The sequence below is a fragment of the Neopsephotus bourkii genome, unplaced genomic scaffold (genome assembly GCF_033783945.1).
Source record: "Neopsephotus bourkii isolate Nb327-2 ecotype Australia unplaced genomic scaffold, CSIRO-AGI_Nbou_v1 NB_1526, whole genome shotgun sequence".
Taxonomy (NCBI): Eukaryota; Metazoa; Chordata; class Aves; order Psittaciformes; family Psittacidae; genus Neopsephotus; species Neopsephotus bourkii.
This window is the reverse complement of record NW_026902002.1, coordinates 1,330,972-1,355,783: the sequence shown is the minus strand read 5'-3', so window position 1 is coordinate 1,355,783 and position 24,812 is coordinate 1,330,972. Positions and strand designations below refer to the sequence as shown.

General features: G+C 40.0%; 1 protein-coding gene across 4 annotated transcripts in view; it reads right to left on the bottom strand.

The window, feature by feature from the left end:
- The window catches only part of MYLK (myosin light chain kinase), a 224,104-nt gene extending 217,077 nt beyond the window's left edge, over positions 1-7,027 (bottom strand). For 2 of the 4 annotated variants that reach the window (XM_061370055.1, XM_061370056.1), the window contains exon 1: positions 6,879-7,023. The gene's annotated coding sequence lies outside the window, so the exon portion shown is untranslated. Of the gene's footprint in view, positions 1-6,878 lie in introns of all 4 variants that reach the window. The other 2 variants (XM_061370054.1, XM_061370057.1) reach the window with 2 other exon arrangements.
- Between the last annotated feature and the right edge of the window lie 17,785 nt (positions 7,028-24,812).

Genomic DNA, 24,812 nt, shown 5'->3' with positions numbered 1-24,812 from the left:
TCCTAAAAAAACCTGCAAATACGTGCTCAGATATTTGCTTGCCTCTTACCGATAGGAGTTCAGTCAGTGTGAAATACCTCCAGATGGTTTCAAGTTACAGCCAGGGGAAGCAGTACCATAACATTCCTCACAGCCACCCAAACCATTACTCTTCTATTTTCTTCCATGTGGGGTCATCACACCCCCTCTGGAAAGCTTAGAGGTGTGATACCACCGCAGGCATCTTCAGAGAGAGCCTGACAATGGTGTATTATGAGGCTTGTTGTAACATCCTTTCAATATTCTTAAGGTCCAGTGATTTAGAGAAGAGGGTCTTTTGTGTCTCCTGTCAGTTGCAGGAAGCTCCTGTCACTGGCATGGATACTGCATATGGAAAAGAGCTGCTAAATAGACCAGTTAAAAGAATATAGGCCCAGTTTCGCTCCCACATTACTGAAAACCACAAATGCTGCAACTCTTGAGGTCAGAGGAATTGCACTGCTCTGATGCTGGGGGTGAGACACCCATGCACCAGCTGTTACATTTCAAAGCCAGGTCTCCCTCTGCCACGGTCTCACAGGCTCTGCCTGAAATGCACCCCCTGAGGCCACCAATGCCTGAATCTCAGTGCTTAAACAACAGCAGCATGTGTACAGGCAGATCCCACCAATCTAACCCACAACAGCACTAGAAGAAACTTGCACTGCACAAAACAGTAAAGGTTTATTGCCTCCAAAACTAGGCTGGGCTTGAATGAGTGGTTCAGAGTGCTAGTAACAGTTTCAGACATGAAGAGTTGACTTAATACCTTCCTCTTCTTCCACAAAAGGAAAGGGATGCTTATGATCATAAAAGATCTAAGGTAAATAACCTGAGTAAATCAGGCCATTTTTAATCAATTTATCTTTCCAGTGTATTTTAAATGCAGCCTGCTTATTGCTTCTGTTTTGTAACTTTCCTTTTGATATAAGCAACACTATAAGGTTATACAGATAGCTGTTTCCTGACTTAGAACATGCCCTCACACTTTTTTTATCCTGTCAGACTGTTAAACCTTGTTCAGGAAGCATCATCAGTGATTTCTTTTATTGTTTTTAAATAACACTGCTTCCAAATATATGGCATAAGATAGGAGATGTGAATGAAAAATCCTTTAAGTTTTAACAAACTGCCTGCACCATAAGGAAATAATAGAATGATATATTTATTCTGTTAAGAGACATCTTCGTAAGAGTTAATGCAGAAACTATGATTACATAGCCATGTACATTTTATAATGGAGTATTAAAGCAGGCATCCTTATTATTTGCACTGCACATTTACGTAGTAAATGAAATGTGACTGTCACTAAGTAGATGTGGAAAAATCTCACGTCCCCATCTTACCTTGTTTATCTACTGTTTTACACCATGAATATTTATAAGTTTATAGCACATATGAAAACCACGCCAGCTTGAAACCAAGTGCAACATCCTAAGCAGAACTAAAATCTGCTAGCTATAGTTCCTTTAACTCATACTGCCTGCAAAACACAACTCTCAAAAGCCATAAAACAAACAGGAAACTTGCCATACTTCCAGGCAGATAAGAACAGCTAACTCACAAAACCAGGGATCCTTTCATTATTGGAACAGCTCAGAGCATGTTCATGCCAGAGCAGGCACCACTGTGTCCCTCCAGCCATTCAAATCCTGATCCTCTTTGTAAGAATATTTGCAACTCAGTCCTTGGTCTCCCCATTACCCACTCGCCCCTTGATATTTTACGGAGTTTAACAATCAGGATAGTGATTTTTTTGTTACTTAGTAGCATTTCCCACTGAAAGCTGGATTACACTGGTTTAAATAGTTTATAAAAGGTCTTGGAATGGAACTACAGGCTTGGCAGTCAGATTATCCTTCACTACACAGTTCCAGTGTCATTTTAGGCACATCTTTCTGTACAGACATTGTCCTGCCATTCTGCAAATACCCCAGATCACAAGACAGCTGAAAAATAGCAGAAGCAGCAGTACAAGGCAACTCAGAAAAATAGTATTAACCTGCTGTACAGCAATTAAAAATAAACTGCAGTAGGCATGTAAAATGGCACATGCCATCACTCACTTTCCTCAGCCAGGAAGTCTGCAGCTTAAAACCACCTGTGGACTCTCAGCAATTATCACATTTCTCAAGGAGAAGCAGCAAGTGATGCACGTCTGGCAACTAGACCATCTCTTCCTTCTCCCACATATTGTATCTTCTACTTTCAAACAGAATGTGCAGTGTGCTTTAAGCCTTTCTTGATGAAGAAAACAACTGAAAACAACCCTTGGTGACAATTCCGTATTTTATGGCACATCTGCTGTATCGCAAGCCCTAAAAATGCTTTTGGTACCAAGAATCCTGTGCGTACAAAACAGTCCTTCAGTCTGACTATTTAATATGCCATCAGCTGGCCATGCGAACTAATTTAATCCAATTATAGCAGAGGTGATGAAGTCAAGCTGACTCTTACTGAAGAGTCATCAGCAAGAATCTCCTCAAAACATAAGACATTGCAGCTTGCTAGACTTATTTGGAGAGTTGAGACACCATAGTGAAGTTTGCAATGCTCAGACTTGTTATAACAGAGGTAAGTGCCAAAAAACTGCTTTGCACCAGCAAGTAGAAGAGGAAAGGGATTCAACAAGAACACACTTTGTAAAGAACTGTAATCCTAAGAACTTAATTGCCTTTGGCAAGTGCTACATCCCATTGCCTTCTCAATAAAAGTAATTTTATCTGCAACTTGATGCTCAGAGCTACAGCAATGAATGGAGTGGGGGAGGAAAAGAAACTGGGGGAACCAGTGAGAGAACTAAAGTTATCAGTCTGTCTGATATATAAAGTATTGGTACGTGCAACGCTTGATCTACACATCTGATGGCTCTGGAAAACTCCCATAGAAGCAAACGGAGACTGACTCACATCCAGGTTCTTTAAGCACCTACAGAGGCAGGGAAATTTGTTGTTGAATTACACACCTGTATTTATACTTCAGTATTTATGTAGGAGTGGCCTCCTACATTGAGTGAGTCCCTATAGACCAGTATAAATTTGAAGGTACGTCCAGAGTTTGCTTCTTTTCTCTGTCTGCTTATAATGCAACATTCCCAAATATTTTACAATATGTTAATCCCAACCCATTGTTCCCACATAAATGGAAAATTCAAAGGTAAATAATGCACCAAGCCTCTTTAATTAAATAAGGAGTTTGGGGGAGGAGTTTTCTGCAGACCCTTTTAAATCTTAAAGCCTGCCAACTGGATGAACAAAAGGTAGATTAGGCTCACATGATAAATCCCAGTAAATCTAAAAAGCCTTTGTTAATAAGTCACTAAGAGATTTCTCCCACCCCCCCTAGAATTTCTCTTCACCAGAAGTGAGAGTTAAGATTATTTTAGCAGGTTTGGTTTCCAGAAGCATTAAATAGGTATATGCCTCATGGAGCTCTAATCTCCTCATTTCTATAAAGCTCAATTCTCCTTTCATTCCTGCTAAAGGAGAACCAGTCATTTCTAGCTTTTATGTAGGGAGCAGCTGCTGAAAATTCAGAGATGAAAAAAGTTTATGAAATTGGTCAAGATCACAGGAAAATTAAACTGAAATTCTGTATTCCTTTAATAGCAATGGCAACAACAGAGGTACAAAAGTATTTTCATTTCATTTTGGTATTTCTTTCATGGAGCAGGTTGCAAATGAGCCTTTAAAGTTTTCATTCATAAGTTAGTGTTCAGTAGCTTGTTCACAGAGGCAAATGACCTGTTAGTCTGGCAATTAGCATACTCTTCTGTTTGCAGTGAGGCTTAATGAAGACATTATTAGAGACAGACCTTACTGAAGCACATTCAACAGACCTTTTACAATTGCTCAGCAAAGACCCAGATTTTAGCAAAACCAATACGATAACCACAGACAACATAGGTGATATTTAAAGCTGTGATAAATTTTTAAGAAGTCCAGATCCTACATGGAACCATCTGGCTTTACTAATGAATTCTTTCCAACATTATAGATTAATCATATCTTCTCTGTGTGCAGTGCTGAAATCCAAACAGCATATGTAATCCTAATATACATCGTGGAAGCATTTCCATCAGTTAAGGGAATGAAGGCAGCTGTACAAGACTTGCTAAGATGCTTTCTGGAACAGTGGAAGCCACTGTCGTCATTCAGGATCAGAAAAAGTTTTAAAAGTCCATTGCAACAGATAAGCAACATGTTTTGAGAGCAACGAGAGAAAGGATATCCAACCTTCCAATGGAGGGTTAAAAATAATCAATTTCACATAAAAGAGGGTATTAACCAGTCAAGGAAAAACAAACAAACAAACAAACAAACAAACAAAAACAAATAAGCAAACAAAAAAAAAACAACCAGAAACTACCTTTGTTACCCCCTAACTCATACCTGTGGAATAAAGTTTGGAAAAGCTTTTGAGCACAGTTCTAAACACAGCAAAAGCAAACAACTGCAGTATGTTTGACAAGTTTATGAAGGAGAGGAGATGAGCCTTTCTGCAAACACAGGATGAAGCAGTCCAGGATCCCTTCCAGCCCATCCTCAGGCCTGAACCCAAACTACCTAGAAGAGTCCAACAACCATAGACTGTGGTTCCCAGTTCTCCAGAGTCTAACCAAAACCATTAAACCTCCCCCTACATGGCTCTCAAACAAAGATTCTGAGCACACTTTCTGGATTTAGACATCCACAATTTTAAGACCCAGCATTTGGAGCAGTTCTGAACTCTATTTACATCTGCATTTTGTTTTAGGAGTGCTCTGAAAACAATTTGTAGCTGTTGGTTTATAGCTTTTCTAATACGGTGTGTTTGGCCTGCGTAAGGATATTGGTATGGATTTTGATTGACTGTAAAAATCGGATCATCGCCCAGAGGAAGTCCTAATGATCTTAAAGGAGGAGTCAGGGAGAACTCAAACCAGACAAAAAACTGGTGAAAAATCATGCATCTGTTAGATTTAACTTCAGCCAATAACAATATGTAATCACTGCTTATTTCAGACTTTATAAATTCCCTTTCAGCATTATACAAGTGAACCAACAGAACTTCACTGATTTATTTCCTTCATCCTCCTTTGCACCATGTAGCAAAGCAAACTAGAGCTATGAAGAGATGCTTGCAACACTGAAGTATCAGATTTCTAACTTTCTTTGCAGCAGACCTTGTAATATTTCCCTACAAGACCAATAAAAATTGGGTCAGTGATGTTAACAACTGTGAGGCTCCCACATTTATACAAAATCCTAGCTGTGATACGTGTTAAACCAGGCATTTTCTTTCTGCTTATGTCTCTCTAAAAAGGTTAAACACCATTAATATAACACACACCAGCCTAGGACCTGCTGCCTCCACTTCTAATGGATGGTCCTCTGGTAGCAAGTATTCATCTACTACAACCAACAAAGTCCAGTTCCTGCTGAAGTTAGAACACTTTTCTTGTAGTGTTAGAATGCAAAATGCTAAGGAGAAGTGTATCATGGAAATGTTTTATATGAGCACTATGCTAGGAACTACACCATATAGTGATTAGCTACAGATGAGCACTATCATTTGAGGAAACAGAAAATATTGTGGGTATGTGCCAGATGAAAATTAACTATTTGTGCTATCTGACAGTTATTATTAGTAAATTTAATTCTGGTTTAAAAACAGAAGGCTCCTAAAATGTGCTCTTATAGCCTAGTTCCAGGAACATCTCAGCAAATGTAAAGTCGCACAGGAAGACACATCCCATATTTGGCAGGTAATAATGCAAGTCATTAGGAAAAAAAAATAAAGACATGTAGGAAATAGGGGGAGGGAGACAGTCATTCTGTTTGGGATTTGAAATGTGAGAGGAATTACTCCTCCCCGTACAGCTTCACTGACAGAAATGGCATTTCCAGCACTCCACTAAGAGGTGGCATCATTTTGGATAGTCTTAGGGAGGAGCACACCTTGTAAATCCATGCTCACCCTTCATAGAGTTCAGGGCTCAGAAACCCTCAGAAGCAGGATGTGTGGAAGTCATATTTGCATTTATCCTCTCAGCTGTTCCCTTTGTAGAGAGCATAATCAAGCTTCTAAACTCTTTAAATTTTATTTCTGACTCGGGATGAAGTATCCCTATGGATTTACTCTGCAGAAAAAAAGAGTGGGGATACAAAGTATCTATAAGCTGTAAGACAAAGAATCTTTTCCATCACTTCTCATTCCTGGTCTCCAGTCCCTGCTCATCTGCTATGCCACTCCTTCCAGCTTGAGGGCAGGGAGTGGTGCCAGGCCAGAGTTCCAGATGTGCACATATAGGAAAGAGGATTATATGGCAAAGAATCCCCAAAAGCATATTGCTCCATAGCCTGAAAACAGCATGCAGAGGAGTGATTTCACTTCCTCTCCCACTCCCACAAGTTAATGATTTTAAGCAGTCACCTCCTTTCTCCATCCTTATGTAGGATGTTGAAGTGGTGTCACCAGGATTTATCCTTTGAGACCCTAAACACATTGTGCAACGCAGTACAAATTACTTTAAGAACTGCAGAAGTTAAAAAAAAACAACCCCCCCAACAACACAACAACAAAAAAAAAAAAAAACAAAAAAAACACCAAAACCCAAACAAAACCCTCAAACCAACAAACAACACCTACATTTTCCTACATTTTGTCTGAAACATGAGAGATGTAGACATGCAGCGCTATAACATTTCTACATGTGCCTCCACATACACAACCTTATGTTTGAAAATCCAAGGGAAAGCTAAAGAGACAATCATTTCAGTCTAACTTATAAGTGTTTGTTCTTAACTAACATGAGCTACCTGCCAACAGAGAACAGTAAGACTCTAACAAATTACACATAAAAGATGACAAATACTTACTACGAGGTTTACTTGCTCTCGGGCTGACGCGCTCTGGGAGGGAAGCAGGAGATGAGCTCTTCTCCTAGAAGAAACCCAGCAGCCGCTCTTTGCCGGGGACTGGGTGAGAGCTGGGCTGAGACACCCTCTGGGAACCCGCGGCTCCGATGCTCCAAACCCGGCATATGCCCGCAGCCCGCTCCGCTGGGCTGGGCTGGGCTGGCCCACTGCAGGCGGCTGTCTCGTCCCTCCGGAGGAGCAGGTTTCCCTCCTCCTTCCCCGCCTACTCCACCTCCACCTCCCCGTGCAGAGGATGCCCCCGTGCCCGCCCCCAGGCTTCCCGCCGAGTCCCGGAGCGTATCCGGCACAGAGAGCCCCGCAGGGGTGGGCAGTGCTGCCGCAGCTCCCCCGGCCTCAGCCCACCTGCCGCTCGGCTCGGCTCGGCTCGTAGCCGCTGCTCCGGGAGCCGGGGACGCGGGGGAAGTGGTGCCCGGCAGCGATACGTGCTGCGGCCAGCGCGGCTCCCTTTAACTCCTTCCCTGCCCCGCCAGCGCGGGCTGCCGGCTGCCTCGGAGCCTTATTCGGCAGCTGCTGCGGGGCTGGGGGAGCCTCGGATTAGCCACTGAGAGCGGCGGGGCTAGCATCTGTGGAGTGCGGCTCGCACAGGTGGGGCCGCTGCTATGGGGACCTGCATGAGCGGTATACACCCGTGTACAGAATGGGCGGAAGGACTGCATAGGTGCGCACATCGGTGCTATTGGGAGCCAGGCTGGATGGAGCTTTGAGAAACCTGGTCTAGTGGAAGGTGTCCCTGCCCATGGCAGGGGGTTGGAACTGCTTGATTTTAAAGGTCCCTTCCAACCCAAACTATGCTGTGATTCTATGATAGAAATGTGTACAGAAGAGTGTATAGGGATGTGGTGGCTGTGTAAGGTGTGTTTGGGGTGTAGACAGTGTGTGTAGAGACTATATGGGGTGCATGAGTGGGGAAGCATAGCAGGGGTGTGTTTATAGGTTTGCATGGGGTGTCCATGAAATGTGTGTGGGATGTACATATAGTTTTCTGGGCTCAGTGTATGGTTTGCATATAGGGGGAGTGCATAGAGGATGAATGTAAAGGTTTGTATGGGACTTGGATAGGATGATTATGGGGGGGTATTTACAGGGGTTTGCATAGGAGTATGTATGGAGTGTGTAGGAGTCTGTATGGAGTTGCAGGTCTGCTGCACACTTCCTCGATTTCAGGGCACTCTCTGGGACACATGGGAGCTCAGGACAGCCCTTTGTCTCCCCCAGCACCCTTGAACCTGCCTATGTCTGGTGCTGTGGTGCATCTGCCCAGGGAGACCAAATCTGGGGCAAGGGATTTAGTTTAATAAACCCTTTACAGCTAATTGTGTTAAGCGCTAAAGTAGTGTAAAAGGAAGAGCAAAAGATAGATGGGGACAAACTGGATCCTCTTCAATACTGTAACCTTTGAACTGCTATTTTATAATATAGAACTAGAGACCCTGAAGGGGAAGGCTAGGGAAATCCTGGTAAATTGTAGACTTAGAGCTTTTTTATTCTAGTACTTTAAAAAGCTTTTATTTGCACATTTGAAAACAAGCAACAAAAAACCCCCAACACAACAGCCTTTTTATCTTAATAGATTTATAGCATACACAGGAACAGATGCCCCAAAAACCCAGGTTCTATGAATAAAGCCTTTCCTTTCTGTCATCTTGCTTTGTCTGTGCTGTGATCAAATTACTGCTAGGTATCTCAAAAAGTGAGTCTGAAAAGGGTACCAAAAAGTGAAAGCTGCAGAGAACTTGAGAACTTGCCTCCTCAACAGGCTCTAAAATGCTTCTACGGGTGATGGAGCAAACCACAGTCTGGGCTCTAATTCTTTCTCTCCCTCACTCTGTTTCCACTCAACAGCAGTCAACTCAGACAAAAGTGGCCAAGATAAGCTAAGTCACAGCAAAGCTGTACTTTGCTGCAATAATGTCAGGAGTTTTATATTTGCAGAGACCTCAATGTTCTTCAGTTTGGTTCTGAGGTGAATTTTTCAGCCATTTGACAGAGAATGTGTCCTGCAACCTGAGGAGGCTTTGCGAGGAGGCAGTGCAAGATGCTGCCTTTTCCTGATACATCATTTGTCTTAACTGAGCACAAGCCTCTGCAAAGGGTGGGAGCAGTTACCAGTAGGGGTTCATGAAAAGTTATAGCCATCCGTTCTCTCTCTTTCTCTTCCGGGTGCCGTACAAAGTGAGTGAAATAGGAGGAATTGCTGCTACTTCTTCAAGGGGAAGTTGTCTGCTGGCAATGATACTTTACATACTTCTAATTCCCTTATATAGACTATCTGCTAGGAGCACAAGACACTTTTCCTGTTTTAAAAGGGTCAGTGACTTTGAAAGAAAAGATAAATAGAGACTTTATGTATATATTTAAGACTGAATCATTTAAATGGGAGTCCTAAAGAAAAGTTACTTTATTTTCAGAGGTTTGAATACCTCAGTTCTCACTGACTCTATTGGACATCTCTCTGCAGGTTTTCTTTTCTGTGAAATCACAGTGGAATTTCAAGGACATTTTAAGAATATCTGTAAAATAAAGTAAACCTATGAGTTAGTACAAATACATTTTCAAGACAGCTATTACGTAGTATACTTCACAGGTAATCTGGTAATTCATAGCATTAGCAATCAACTGTACATACATGCTATGCTCATTACACACAGCTGGGTTGTTACTACAACACATGGCACATGAGCTGTTAAAAGAAAGGTGCTTGTTATATGAACATTTTCTTTCTGAGATAAACTTTATTTGGCATTAGAATACAGAGAGAAAATGAAATCTTAAGATAGCCACACAGAGCCCAGCACAAGGTTGCTTTGACTTTCTCCATGCCAGAGCTGACTGAAGTCTTGTAATGGCAATACCATTTTGGAAAGTTTTCTTCTCAACATTTGCAAGCATTCATTCCAAGATGCTGCTTTGCATCACACTTGTGCTTTTCTTTGCTAATTTCTAGCCTCGACTTCACAAAACTCCTTTCTTGTAAATGCTCTCATGTCTTACCAGCTGGGGATTGCTGCTCTAGACAATCTTCTAATAGCATCACTGCCTCTGCTTTCAATTTAAAATGATTGCTCAGGCCTTGAACACTCACAAAGAACAAGGCCCAGTGTTGCCAGTGAACCCACATCTGCCTTCAGCTGAGAGGGAGGAGTAGGAGACACTTGAATTGGGCTGAAAGCCACTGAGCTCCATGAGGAGAGCAGACGGTGCCCCTGCTGGGCTTCAAGAGATTGGCTCATTCTCAGCAGAGCTCACATATTTCTCTTTTCCTGTGTTTTTGGGTTGGTGTTTTGTTCTTTTTTTATTTATTTTATTTTTTGGTTGCAAAAGTCAGATCAAGAAGGGAGAAAAAAAAGAAAAAAGGTGAGGGCTCTCCCATCCTATCTCAGTAGAAGCCAGTGTGACATAACACTCCGTGTCCAGTCACAGTTTCTCCCCAGAATCCTTGCTAAGACTGTTTATCTTCTAGTTGAGCTTTTATCCTGATAGCGCTCTAGGGTGCAGGAAGTCAATAGTGCCTCTTCTTTAGATGCTCATTCTAAATCAGATCAAGCTCAAGATAACAAATTTTCAGATATGAGATATGACATTTAATGAATGCTGTTGGCTAGAATAATTCTGTATATTCTTAACCGGCTGCTTGAAGGGGATTTTTAATTGTAAACATCCTTCATGCAGCTGCTCCAGCAGTATGTTTAGGAAACAGCGGCTGGCTGTGTTTAAAAGATTTCAACTCATCTTGACCTACATTTAGAGTTTTGTAGCTTACAAGCTGTGGACTGTAACCAGCAAAACCCTCAGAGAGTTTATATAGCTTCTGTACAGCAAGGCACAGGAAACAAATGCAGGATAAAGTTACCCAGCTGAAGTGTCTGGAAATGTGAGTTACTGAAGTTAAACTATAGGGTTCAGATGATTATCAGGTTATTAGGAACAAAAGAAGCAGATTCGTATAAATGGTGTAAAGATAACCTCTCCTTTTGCCTTGTTCTTTCTTTCTGATTCATTCTCTCACTGGAAATATTCTGTAAAATCTTTTAGGATCCTTTCAGGATAAAGTTCAGAAGCTGCCTAACCACAATTGCATTTTTATATGTGTTTCCTTCTCACTTAAACTTCTGCTCCAGAAATTGCTTAAGTATAGGGTTTGTTCCCTATTATGACCCCTTATTAAGTGGGGAAACTGGTAGAATCAGATGCTTAGGAAGTAAATTTGTTGGCAAGGGACACATTCATCTGTTTGCCAAAGCTTTATTTTTCTGGCATGCTAGTGCCTGTTTCTGCAGAATATAAGCATTCATTTTAAAAAGCAAAGCAGTTTCTAGCCTCTTAAGATTAGGAGATAATCTTCTAAAAGTGAGCCACTGTAATATCTTCCCAAATCTGCAGGCAGGCTAAATTATCATCCTCAATCCTGCTTGAGTCTTTGCTACCCATGAACATAGCATTGAGAAGCCTGTGAGTTTCATACTGGAAATAGAGATTAAGTACTTGAGGAGGGAGGGAGCCAAGAGGTCAGACACTGTGTGGTACTAATGTTGACACCACTGGTTCACTCAGCTCAGAAGCAAGAAAAATGAATTAGGTGTGTCTGCAAAAGACCACATATGCAGTCTATGCATATCTGGTAACACGTGCAGGTATCTGAGTCTTTACACTTTGAGGTTTATTGGAAAAGGGGAGCGGGGCTATAAGCATTTGGTTGGTGGGGAAATAACGGCTTTGGAAACTCAGCTGTTTTATCCTCTTGTATTTAGAGGTTGGAATAATGTATAAGCTAGTGGCAAAACCAAGAAAAAGCTAGCAGTTGCTGATACCAGCTAAAAATGGACAGCTTTTGTTTCAAACAGACAAACTGTTCAGATTAGCAGATCAAATATTTGGTTGGACTGCAAAAATTCTGCATCGTCATGCTTCTAGAGCCACTGGCAATGGCAGAGAACCTCCGTTTTCATACATTCAGACATTAAAAACATTAATTATTTGTATCTTTGTTGAATGAAAGTAATCAGCAGAATACTATTGGTTTTCATGCAAGTGATGGATAAAGGGAGTGGTTACTTGAAATTATGCAAAAAGGCATTGAGAAACAGGTGCCTACTATGGCAGGATTGAGCCTACAAATGAGTGGGTCACTATAAAGACAAATACAATATTGTCCCCTGTATCACATAGTTAGCTTTATCTTTTTCTTCATGAAATGGAAACAGATAGTGCCTGCACACATGGGGAAGACATAGCTTTTTGTCCTAATGTCTCACTTCAGCAGAACTAAGTCCCAGTTGATGTGGGGAGGGGATGGAGGGTAAGATGAATCAGAGCCTGGAAAATTTCAGCAAATATGCTTATTAACCATTTCTACCAAATCATAGCTATGATCTGCTCAAATAATAGTTGAGAACTAGAGAGCTTCCATTATATATGCTGTTAGTGCCTGTTCCTGTTCTGTCCAAACACCAGCCAAGTAAGCTACAGAGTATAATTTACTTTTTTTTTACAACCTTCAGTCTCTAATCTCAATTTTTAGCCTAAAGAAAGAAGTACTGGTAATGGCTATATGGCTACAGCATGATTACAGAGACACACAATATGGTTGCTTTTTTTCCCTTTCTTTTTTCTTTTTTCCTTAAAAAAAAACACCAAAAAACAACCAACCAAAAACCCCAAAGCCTTAGAATGCCATGCAAATAGTCTAACCCTTGTGAATGAAAGGTAAGAGCAGTGTGATGGAAACAATTTCTGTAAGTCTTATATAATACAGATTTGTTACCCTGAAGAAGCGAACATGATAAATTGAGAAGGTATATTCATGGCAATAAAGTTGTCATTAGATGAAGGTCACATTATGTAAATTCAACAGTTATAAAGAGTAACATAGCACTTGTAAGTAAATGTTTTTGCCAGGAAATTCTGTTGCAATTATCAAATAGTACTCAAACAGTGGAAAAGTAAGTAGATATTATAGTTACCTGGAAATGCAACACATGCCTGATCATGCTCCAGTATACATTTGGGATTTTCAGCCACCCACAGCAGGAGTTCCACACAAATAGTTCACCATCTATATTTTAGAAGCTAACCCAAATTACACTGTAGATACATATATATAGGCTTCTGGTTTTAGAGCCAGACCTCTGTTGCAGAGAAGGTGAAAACATGCAACTTGTGGAGGGGGAAAGCTTTACACAGTAGTCCCAAATAGTTCCAAAATAACTGTATTTGCACATCATTCATACACAGCACAATGTTTGAAGATACCATATAGATGTAGCTGGCACAGTTTACAGATCTTGGGAGAGAAAAAATGAGTTCTTTGTTTGTCCCCTTCCTTTTTTTTTTTTCCTCAGAGATAGAAATAGTTTTTCTTACCAAACGTAATAAGAGAAACTAATCCTGCTATAGCTGTGCCCTAGTTGAGAGTATTGTCAGCAAATTCCAGCTAGACTAAAAACTTTAAGTCCCCGAGGTGTGTCAAATTTCTAAGAGTTTAAGTTAAAAATGAGTTTGAACAGATTAACTAGCTGGAACTTGAAGGTAAAGCTGGCTTCTCTGAAAGAAATGTGTTTTACACAGTGTTACATGTGCTTGGTTCCTCTTTTATTCAATGTAAGAAAAGGAGTTTTGTGAAAAGAGTCTTGAATAGGGTCTTTTCCTTATAAAACTGTGGAAGGCTTCCAGCCAGTCTGTAGCATTGGCTTGAACTTTGTTTTTCTCCAAAGCAAGAACCCTTCAGTTTTCAGTGGCTTCTACATTTTTTCCTCCTACTTTTGTAAAATGTGCCAGTGAAGTCAAGTGGGTTGCATTAACTTAACATTTTTCCAAACATTCACACTTACAACCAAAAAAGGGAATATTTAATAAACATAACCAGGAGTATGTTGGAATGTTGCTCTACTGATGATCAGAAGAATTTTCAGTCATAAGGTCTAATTAAACATCCCAAGTTGGAAATCCTTCCAGTGACTGTTACGTCTCCTGGTTATCTGGTCAAATATTTTTAAGTCAGCCCAAGCTGCTTCTGTGCCAAAGTGATATTTTTAATGTGAATAACACACATGCACAAAAGACTGCATTAAAATTCACCTAGGTTAGTGACATTTTGGCATCTCAGATTAAATCTGAAAACATCAACCTATCTTTATGCACAGCGGGCTAACTGGCAATGAGACAGGTCTGCAATAGTAATCATATGTGTTTGTTTTTAACAAAACTTGTTATTCTATGAAAAAAATGTGTCTGCATGGTCTAGTATGGGAATTTGGACTACCATTGCTGACATTCTTAAATTTTGATGGCATGGGATTAAAGAGAAGTAAAGACATCATGTGAGACATTTTTCCAAAAGTACCATGCAATTTTGTTATCCAAGAATAAAGCATTTTTGCCAAGATTAGGTAAGGAAAACAAAACTGAAACTCAGTGATAACAAATGACTAATTAACCACTTCTTCTGATTAGGAGCAATAGAATTCCAGTAGCACTCAGAGCTGCTTTGTGTTAACTGGTAAAACAAAAAGCATTTGCAGAGACATCTAAGTAGAAAAGCCAGACAAAGGAATATCATTATTTTAGAATTAGGGAACTGAGGCACAGAATAATTGTCCTGTCTGCAGCCAGTCTGTGGTAGGATAGTAATTGAATGCAGATCTCCTTACCACATGCACATTCTCTATCTATATTCCAACTGGTCAGCTGAAACAGCCTTTCATTACTGCTCTGTCAACATACCAAGAATTACACAAGACCATGAACATTTCACATGTTTGCTTCAAATCCACTTCTCCCACCACAGCATTTAAAACCTTGTAGTCAGTGATCAAATACGTACCATAGACATAGTAAGTTCTCAAGCCCAGAAAGCAGGTTGGAACTTTCCTGGAGTCCACAGGGAGACTCACCTCCCTGCAAAATTCCCAATGCCTTTCTATTTTGGACTCCAGCTTCCTTTTGAAGGAGCAAGTTTTTCTTTAAAAGACCTTTAAAAACATTTTCAGCTTTTCTTTCTATAGCTAGAAGATGAAGCTTCCTTTATTTTAAACCAAGATCTACCTTCTTACTGTATTCTTACTGTACCGTTCCTTATACAGGGAAGGGCACTCACCTGTCCTAACACTATAACAGTATTGTTCATAGAAACAGTAAGATCATCACCTAAAGGCGACCTAAAGGTGGTATATACAATTCTCACCTCTACCAGCAACCAGCAGAAGCCAGGAATTAATCATATTTGTGTCAATATAGTATTTGGAGAAATTAAGTAAGGAAATAACTACAGGAAAGTTTGGGGAAAATTACAGTCTGGCCACTTATTTGAGTTCATTGACTTCAGATAAAAGAGGCAATTCACAGTCAAACTCCATTTCTAGGCTATAACAAGGACAGAAGGTGTTCCCCATCTTCTGCCAAAGCAGTCTTTTATTTTATAGACCTATGAAAATACCACACCCAGTGGGGATTCACAGTACAGATAAGTGATTGCCCAAAGTCAAGCCATTTGTCTTACTAAACACAACCTTCTCCAAAGCATTTTTGTGTTACATATTTCTGTATTTTATTCATACACATCTTAACCTACTGGGAATGAGGGAGGAGAAAGTACTTGGAGAACTGAGTGTGAAGGCTTCCATTTACTCACAAGACAAAGAAGCAGCTATTTAAGACCTTTGACACATGAGCAGTGATATAAATGGCATTTCAGGTGCTCAAAAAGAGGAACAGTAATAAAAAGAAGTAAAAGCAACAGAGAACATTCTGGTCCCTGCTTCTTTTTCCTTGAAATCTAGAACTCACTTGATCTTACATTGCGTAACAAGAAGCTTAGTCAGCCCAAGGGAAATCTTATCAATTAGGAAATATATCTATTACCTCTTAGATACCTGGGGGTGCCAAATCAGTGTTTGATACCCTCACAGCCTTTGGGGTAATGGTCCAGGTACAAGCTTTGACAGAGAGCTATTATAGGGTTTGCCTATGCCGCACTGTGAAGAAAGAGCTGGATAGAGAGACTGCCAGTGGAGATAAGCACTGATGATGGTACAGCCATGTTAGCACAGCAATGTGCTGCCTATCTGGTACTTCCCATGGACATTCAGATTCTTTCAAGTCATGCTAATTCTTTGATCCCAACTTGTCCCATGGCAGGGAGTTCCATAATCTAGCCTTGTGCTGAGAAAATGTATTTTAAATAAATATTGGCTACTGCCTGTCTAATACAGCTTATAAGAAAAAGAAACAGAAGAGCAAATTATACTAGCTTAAACTTTGTTCCTTACAAAACCACTTACCTTTTTCTTGCATCCCTTCCCCAGGGAAGGTAAGGGATGCCTGCAATCTGGGTGCAGGGCTGAGAACTACCAGAGTCAAGTTCTGACTCCTTTTTTTGTCAGGGCAAAGCAATGAGTAAATTACAGTCATCATGTTCCTTATTAGTAAATACACGATTAATGCATCCTTCTGCTATCTGCATCTTACATTGCCAACGAAGGCAGGTCTAAAGGATAACTTCAAAATGTAAGTTTGCCATAGCTCCAAGTCATTAAGATACTACAGCTCCTCGTGTAGAGACAGACCATGTTTAACAGTGCCCTCTCGTGACTGACGGAACAAAAAGCCCAGTTACAAACCCGGTGGTCTGTGAGATGCGGTGTGCTGCGTCGGCAGAGAAGATGTAGGACAGGGACAGGTGAGCTATTTTTCATTATCGGTAGAAAATGAATTAACTACACTATAAATAAAGTCATTCCCTGTTTAGACAACTTCCAAAGCAGCAACTGGCTGACAGAATATATCAGTGCGTTCCATCTACCAGAAAATAACAATGATCACTGCTCGCTACATGACAGTTTTTATTATACTGTTACCAGCTGTAAAGGACAGTTGCATTTTTAATGAGACAACTAGGAAACATTTTCGGGGTTAATGATCTACTTTGCATGCCTGCAAGTCTGCAAGTCTGACACACTACTGTCGGCATATGCACAGCTGAATTTTCATTCCTAGAGTTAGATCTTCTCCCCATCTTCAGAGGAAGGGCTCCCTTTTCCACTAGAATTGGAACAGGGCTCTCCAAGGAGAAGGAAAGATGAAAAGCAGCTAACTCTGCCACGTGTTCACCCTTAAGCTAACTGCAGAATGACTTCAAGAGTGTCTCAGAATTTGGGGCTGAAAATGGGGAGAGACTGAGCACAAAATGAGTAACAGCCCAGAGGTATTCCTAGTAGCAAAAAGAAATACAACTACTTTTGTCTAAGATCTTTCTTCATTCATCTTCCTGGTCCCATCCCACATGCTTTGACAAAATACACCATTTCTGCTTGCACTCGCTCTCAGCACTGCTCTTCTAGTACAGTGTCACTGTAAATTACAGTTCCAGGGGCAGCTTCTTGATACCAGTTATGCTTTTCCTTTCACCCATGCTAGGAAAAGTCTTTTAAAAATATCTTAACTGTCTTCCTTGCAGTAGAGAATCTGCTGCAGACATCAAAGTTGGCATCTCTTTTCTCTGCAGCCTGCAGTGAAACATTGGGTATTCAAGTCACCTCTGATCAAAAGAACTACTTCTGTCATGAGCTGCTTTATGCCCTTGCAGTTCCTAAATTTTTGGCAGCCAAATCCAAGTGAGTACACTTCTAGTGAACACTGTTTTCACATACCATTTCTGCAGCTTGCTGTCTGTTCCAAGCTGTGCCAGCTCTGCAGGCTGCCAACCCCAACTGCTGGGGCTGAGCGCCAGCCCAGCATCAGGACAATCTGATCCCTGTCACACTGTGGTGTCCCACCTGTGCATCGCAGGATGCACTGCTGATTTTCAGCAGATAAGCAGATTAATTCCCTGGGCATTAGATTAATAATGTTTAGTTTGCTGTCTATCTTTATTTCTTGACCAAACGCAATTTCAGGTTCTAGGGTTTGGTTGTTTTGCTTTGGTCTGTTTCCGGCAGAGAGCAAATTTTTAAGGGATCTTTACTGTATGGATTCTTTAATCTCAGACTAATCATCAGGCTTTCAGGGCATCTCTCCCATCCAACTCCTAATTTTCACAAAACTTGTAGTAACTTAGTGATCCTGTTGTTCTCCCACTTCTGTCACATTAGCTTGAAATCAGACAACAAGTTCAAAAGTCATTAAGGGGACACAGACAGATACCGGGATCATCTAAGCCTCATTTCCTTAGTAAACTAAATTAACATTTCAGATGGTGTCTGGTTCTCATTGCTCGCAGTCTAGACAAAACAGGCATCCACAAAGCAAGCAGTGTATTAGAGCTGAAATTTATTTTTATCTTTACTCCATTTTCACAGAAGAGAAATTGTAACTTCACAATAAAAATAACTTTAAATGGTTTTGGAGACAGCTGAATAGAACAGTTACAGAAGTAGCAGCTTTTCATTTCTGTGTTTCCAGATTTATTCCAGCATAGGACAATACTGATAAAAAGCCAGGAGTGTCTAAATGTAGGTCTCATTGGATGGATTCCCACTGCAGACAACACTGCAAAGCCATTCTGATTCTTAGAAGCTATCTCTAAATTGTCTTTTGGGGCTAACCAACCTTCCCAATGGGTACAGGTGATGAGGAAGAAACCTGTATTAAGACATTAAAAAGTAAATATTATATAAAAGTTGCAAATCAGCATATAGGGGTATGCGTGGTGGCAGGAGGACACGAGCAGCAACCTGTAAACTAAGTTTGAAATGGGGGGAAGGGGAGAAGTGGGAGAAATGCAGGCAAAGGAGTAGCTTTGAAGTACTCTCCAGTGTCACAGCTGAAGGATGCAATCAACAGAAATCAAAAAGGAACATGGATGGATATTGCTTTATAAGTGCTCATAAAAAATGGATGTGCAGTGAGACAGCTATAACAAGCTGAATGCTGTGAGTTAATCCATACCTTTTTCACAAGAGCACTGAAGCTAATATATACTGGCATTAGCTTCGGTCATTACTCTATGCAGGTGCATACATTTGCTATGCCTGTAGTGAGCTTTGATGCTGCTCCAACAGAAGTTGTTAGCTGGGGAAGAAACGCAGCTGTGGATAGGTATTTTGTACCTGGCATTCATTAAGACATTTAGTAGATATCCCAGCTGGAGAAGCCAGAATTCAACTCTGGTAAAAGTATGTACTCTGTGTTTTTTGTTTCTGGAAGTGCTTCTGATAAAAAAACTATTATTCCACTATCAGGATGACCAAAGTGTTAGTCTTTTAAAAACAATGTTGTGGCTGTAGGATTATTTTTTTTTTTTGCCTTAAGATGTGCATGTAAATATACATATGTTTTTCTTTGTGGTCGTATTTAGCACTAAGGTGGTATTTAGTTGTTAAGCAGAAGGCTGAGATCTTTTCAAGCCTTAATCTGGAAAAAGACTGCTAGTTTGCCTCTCTGACCTCCAAAACAGACTAAAATGTCACTGCAATGCAGATGTCAACTATGATTATTATTTTCAAAACCAATTCCTTTGAATGAGCTTGAAGTATTTGAAGATTGATGACTGGGACAGCTCAAAGGGCTAAATATGTTTTTGGTGAACTACAGAAATAAAAGAGTGGAGCAGAAATATCAGAACCAGCAAATTCTTCTATTTTCAAGCTTTTTGCAAATTTTCAGATATGCACTAACCACAGCTTACTTACAGCCCAGACCTCTGGTGTCATTTCATCAGGATGGCTGTTTCTACTGGAGTGTTTCAAAATGTCTACCATAAAGATAAAGAAATAAAAACAGTCCCCCAAAAAGACAATAGTAAAGGTGAATTACGGCAATCTATGGCTGTTTATCAGTATGCTTGCTCAAGCAAGTGAGATTCAGTGTTTTTTCCCACACTCAGAAACTTACTTCTACACAGAAAGTGTGCCATTAAAGATACCTTGATAGTTTTATGAAGTAGGGTGGGGTTTTTTTTAAGATCTAGAAGTATTTCTGGTACATGCTAATAATTCCTAAAGCAGATTATTGCTCAGACTACTAATCTCATTGGTAGTACTGGTTTAGCAACCTCATGGTCCGCCTTCTCAGAAATGATGAGTGTGTCAATAGAGGGAACAACCTTGCCAAATTACTATAGTTTCTAGGTAGGGGTGAGAAGCATGGAAAAAGAACGAACATTTCCATACATCAACAGAAAGCGTTGGGCTTCAGGTTTGCCAATTCCCAATCCTTTCATAGACATTAAACAAAACCAATTGTAATTTTACCTCTTAATAAAAGAGGTTTTCTACCAGCTGTCTTTCTCTGAATACAGATAAACCAGAAAACGTGCTCTCTTCAGTTGACACACTGCATTCGTTTCATTCTGAAGCATCCAAAAGGCTGATCTTAGAAACAATCCAAAAAAAGACTCCAAAATCAACCCCCCAAAAAAAACTGCTGAAAAAAACCTCTTGGCATATATGTTTTGCTGCCAGAGTTTCATTTTTCAACTGGAACTGTTTGACATGTTTATCTGTTGCACATATTGTTTTATCCTGGAGTACGAGTTTATTAGTGACATAAATGTGTCTCTCATGTTAGCTGAAAAATTGGAAATTAGAGGTAGCCTAGTCACATCAAAGTAAAATGTTTTGACCACATCTATGCAACTCAAGAAACACTTAAATTTTTTTACTGCAGACTTACAATATAATTTGATTTGGGCTGCTTTCTATATCTCAGCTTCCCTGCTTTCAAGTGGAGGTTCTAATATTAATTACATATGTTGTTTGCCCATTTGTACTAGATTTTCAGGATTACAAGATTTACACTGTCTTTTCCTCTACTCATATCCCTCATCATCTAAATCAAAGAATCTAGTTTGCAGTCTTTCAGCCTCATAACAATACATGTAATTATGTTGACCACACTCACACTGGACTCCTATTCATCAGTAGAGGCATTCAAGTGCTAAAAGATTTGTAACAAATCTTTTCTTTAAAGCTTTAACCATTCCTCTTGTGCAATAGATTTTTTTTCTTCGAGAACATTTCAAGGTAATTTATTATATATCTAAAGAACTGAGCATTTGAGTGACTTTGTGCATGGAACTATGGCTTTTAATAAGTTAATCGCATTAAGGCAAATGTAACGATAGGCTGAAAGCAGAAAGTAGTCAAATAGATCCAAAACCACATGCTAAGCAAAAAAACTACATGCTCTCATTATATATTGAAAAGCACCTAAGTACTAACAGATTGACTGTTGTTAATACACCTTTACCTGAAGCTTTAGGCTCTAAAGCAGCTGTTGAAAAGCCTATTTCCTCTTTACACACAATCTTTACCCCAGGCATAAACTTTGTCCAGAGCTCATTTGGCTTCAATAAAGCTGAATAACAAATTTTAGTATTTTTATGCAAGTAACATAATCTGCATTTAATGTGGCTATGCATGTGTGCAGTCTAAGATCATTAAGAAGGGACAGTAGAACCGTGAAATTGCATATGGTACTAAAGAAAGCATGTCAAGCTCTCCCATTATCTTGCCTACCAATAAAGGACTATGGAATATCAACTGAAAGTTCAAGGCAATATATTTACAGCTCAACAAGATACCACTTATTATGTCAGAATACAAATAGCTTCCAAAGTGTTCTGTCTCATTTCATTGAAGCCAAAAGGCTAAAAGTATAACACCCTCCCCCACCACCTGTTTGGGTGTTAAGAATTTCTTTAGTTTTGTTACAGATAGTGTGTGAGTGCTCACAGGATATAAACGCACAGCTCAGGATTTCCCACTAATTGCATAGGAGCACTATAGTCAGGCTGAAATTTCTTTAAAAGTCAGGAAACAAAGATGCTGTGATGCAGAGCCAAGCTCAACTTTAAAAAAATATATAGAGGGAGAGAAAACAGAAAAATAATTAAGCTTACATTGATGGTACATAGGGAATTGTTGCAAAGCAACTACAAGCAGGCCTAAAAACAATGAAAGAAGGAAAATGTAGTTTTGGAAGATATAAATTGATAGATCTAAGAGAAAATAATGTTGTCAAGAGGTAGGAAGGACCTTGGGAAGCTTCCCTAGTAAAAAAAAAATAACAAATCAAACTTAAAAGTTTTGTTAAACTTAAATAAATATGAGAAAATAAAATGCAAAATAAAATGAGTAGTCTGGAAAGGATGGGGGAGAGAACTGTGAGCTGAGATAAAGACAGTTTAACAGGTAAAGCAAGGCACACAAGCAAAGAAAACAAGGCATTCATCCACTGCTTCTTTCTTCATCCGGCAGGTAATCAGCCATCTCCAGGAAAGCAGGGCTCCATCACATATAACAGTGACTTGGGAAGACAAAGCACCATCACTCGAAATGTTCCCCCTTCCTTCTTCTTCCCCCAGCTTTATATGCTGAGCATGTCATTATATAGTATGGGGTATCCCTTTGGTCAGCTGTCCTGGATGTGTCCCCTCCCAACTCCTTGTACATCCCCCAACCTATCGCTGGTTGGGTGAGGAGCAGAAAAGGCCCTGGCTCTCTGTAAGCACTGCTCAGCAATAACAAAAACATCCCTGTATTATCAGCACTGTTTGCAGCACAAATCCAAAACACAGCCCTCTACTAGCTGCTATGAAGGAAATTAACCCAGCCAAAACTAGCACATGTGGGTAGTGTCACTGCCAAGGGAGGGCTGGTTCCCTAGATGCCTTGGGGATGGCTGTCTCTGGAGTTCTGCATTCAGGTCTGGGCACTTTGATCACTGCTACAGAGCTGAAATCTTGAAAGTGTATCAGAGAAGATTGTGTAGGGGCTGGAAACTGACTCATGAGCAAAGGTAGTAAGTTACTCAACAGTCTGGGTAAATGATGCCTACTGGAGCAGTCAGTCACTAGCAACATTTAAATAGTGTTAGAGGATGACAGCCTAGGGCTTCCTCATGTCACTGGTTCTCTTTTCACTTTCTGACCCTTGCCTGAGGGCATTATTAACACCTGGCTTCTCTGTGTCTTGGAAGGTGATGCCACTAGTCCCCAAAGTGACCTTCACAGATTGATGAGAAATTATCCCATCTCCTAGCATCCCACATATGCCTTAGACTGCAGGTACCCAAGGGCATTATATCTGCACTACTGTTTTAATTAGATTTGACATTTCCAAAGAAACAGCATACCTCTTGCCTGCTAAAGCTAACTGGAATCCTTCATAGGGCCAGGCATGCTTAAACAAACAAACAAAAAAAAGGCATTCTAGCAACAGTTCTTTGAAAATGTAACTGCCAATGAGAAGCCTAAAAGTAATAGCATATAAATTGTGATGACACCTAACTGTGAAGTTGTCCCTCAGGTGTTTCAGTGACTCAAACATCCTGGAAATGGAAAGACAGACAATCTAACCAGTCACTTGTTTGCTGCTGTGGGTTGTGCAGAATGCTTTTTCCTCCTTTATCTAAGAATGAAATTTTCTCTCTATCTCACCTCTCATTCTCTTTTATCTGTTTCTAATCCCAGCCTGACTTTCACTTCCATTCACTGTGACTGTAATAAGTTGGGCCCATGCCCTTTCCTTGAGCCATGAGGGAAGAGATGGTATTCCTAGATACATATCTTTCTAATAAAACAGGCAGTACTATCTTACCTTGCAATCTTTAGAGCATTCATTCATGCTTATATGAGTTTTCAGATGATCAGAATGATACCAGGAAAGCAACAAAGCTTCAAAAGTCCTAGAAAAAAATAGTCAAAGCATGTAAAGTCACATCACGTAGCAAGGTTTTACTGTATGTATGTCTTATAAAACATACCATCTTCACTTTGTTTTGAGCTTTTCAGGAAAATTGCATATCAGATGAAATGATGCAGGCAACAGGTCCAGCATCAGAGCTCAGCACTGCAGGAGGAAGACCTTTCCCAGGCAGCTTCAGCTCTACATAGGAATTTCTCTTGAGAGACCAGGACCATCACAGTCATCAACTCGCACATTCTCCAGAAGTCTAGAGCATCTTTTTAAGCTTATCTTTCTCCAAAAAATATTTATTAGTGTTAAAGACAATAAATAGGACAAAAGCATGATTTCCTAAAAATACGTTTGGTACATCCAATGCTCAGGTAAAAGACTGCTGCCAGAGTCCCACTATTGGACAAACAATACAATCACATAAGGAAAAATGCTTATTAAAATTACTGCTGAAAACGAGTTTAGCAGGATGTTTAACCATAATTCCTTGCTCAGCCTAATTAGAAAAAAGGAGAGTGTTCAAGGAACTCCTTGGAACAAGTAATCTAAAGCTACCAGGAGCTGTTCCTGAATGCTAACTCCTGGGACCCTATAGCTGTATTGCCATCTGCCAGTCAAAATAGAATGTGGTGGAGTGAAAGTGTTTTGATTTATACCTGTATCAACAAACAAACCTAAGCTTTGTTTTATGTATTAGTTTGTAGGTGTGGTTTAATGGTTAGCAAAAAGATGAAGGTACAGTGTCCAGAAAGTGGTTGCTACAGTTAAAGCTTGCTTATGATTTTCTGACTTGTTTTATGGGTAGAATTTTAGAATTCTTTCAATTACTGTTCTGTATTCCTTAGGTCTTTGTCTAATCTCCAAAGCCTTTACTTCATTGAAAATATATAATGTAATGATAACTCCAGTGAAAAGTTGTTTATTTTCTTACATTATATATGAAGCCTTTTTAGAGGTATAGTGATAAATTGCAATGGCTTCATTTTGAAATGCATAAGAGGAAACTGTTCATTTTGCTCTCACTGTTAAGTATATTCAGCTTTATATAGAGCTTATGTCTGTGATCAGGGCTAAGCTAGTGATTTGTGTTTGTCTTTACGTAGTGACAGAAAAAGTGGCTAGGAAAGCAAAGCTTTCATCTTCAAATAATCCAAAGCAAATTTTATAGCTCATAGTATTGATGCCACATTGCTGGGATGATTTTTACAGCATTTCTCTAAAACTGATTTCCTGTTACTGGACA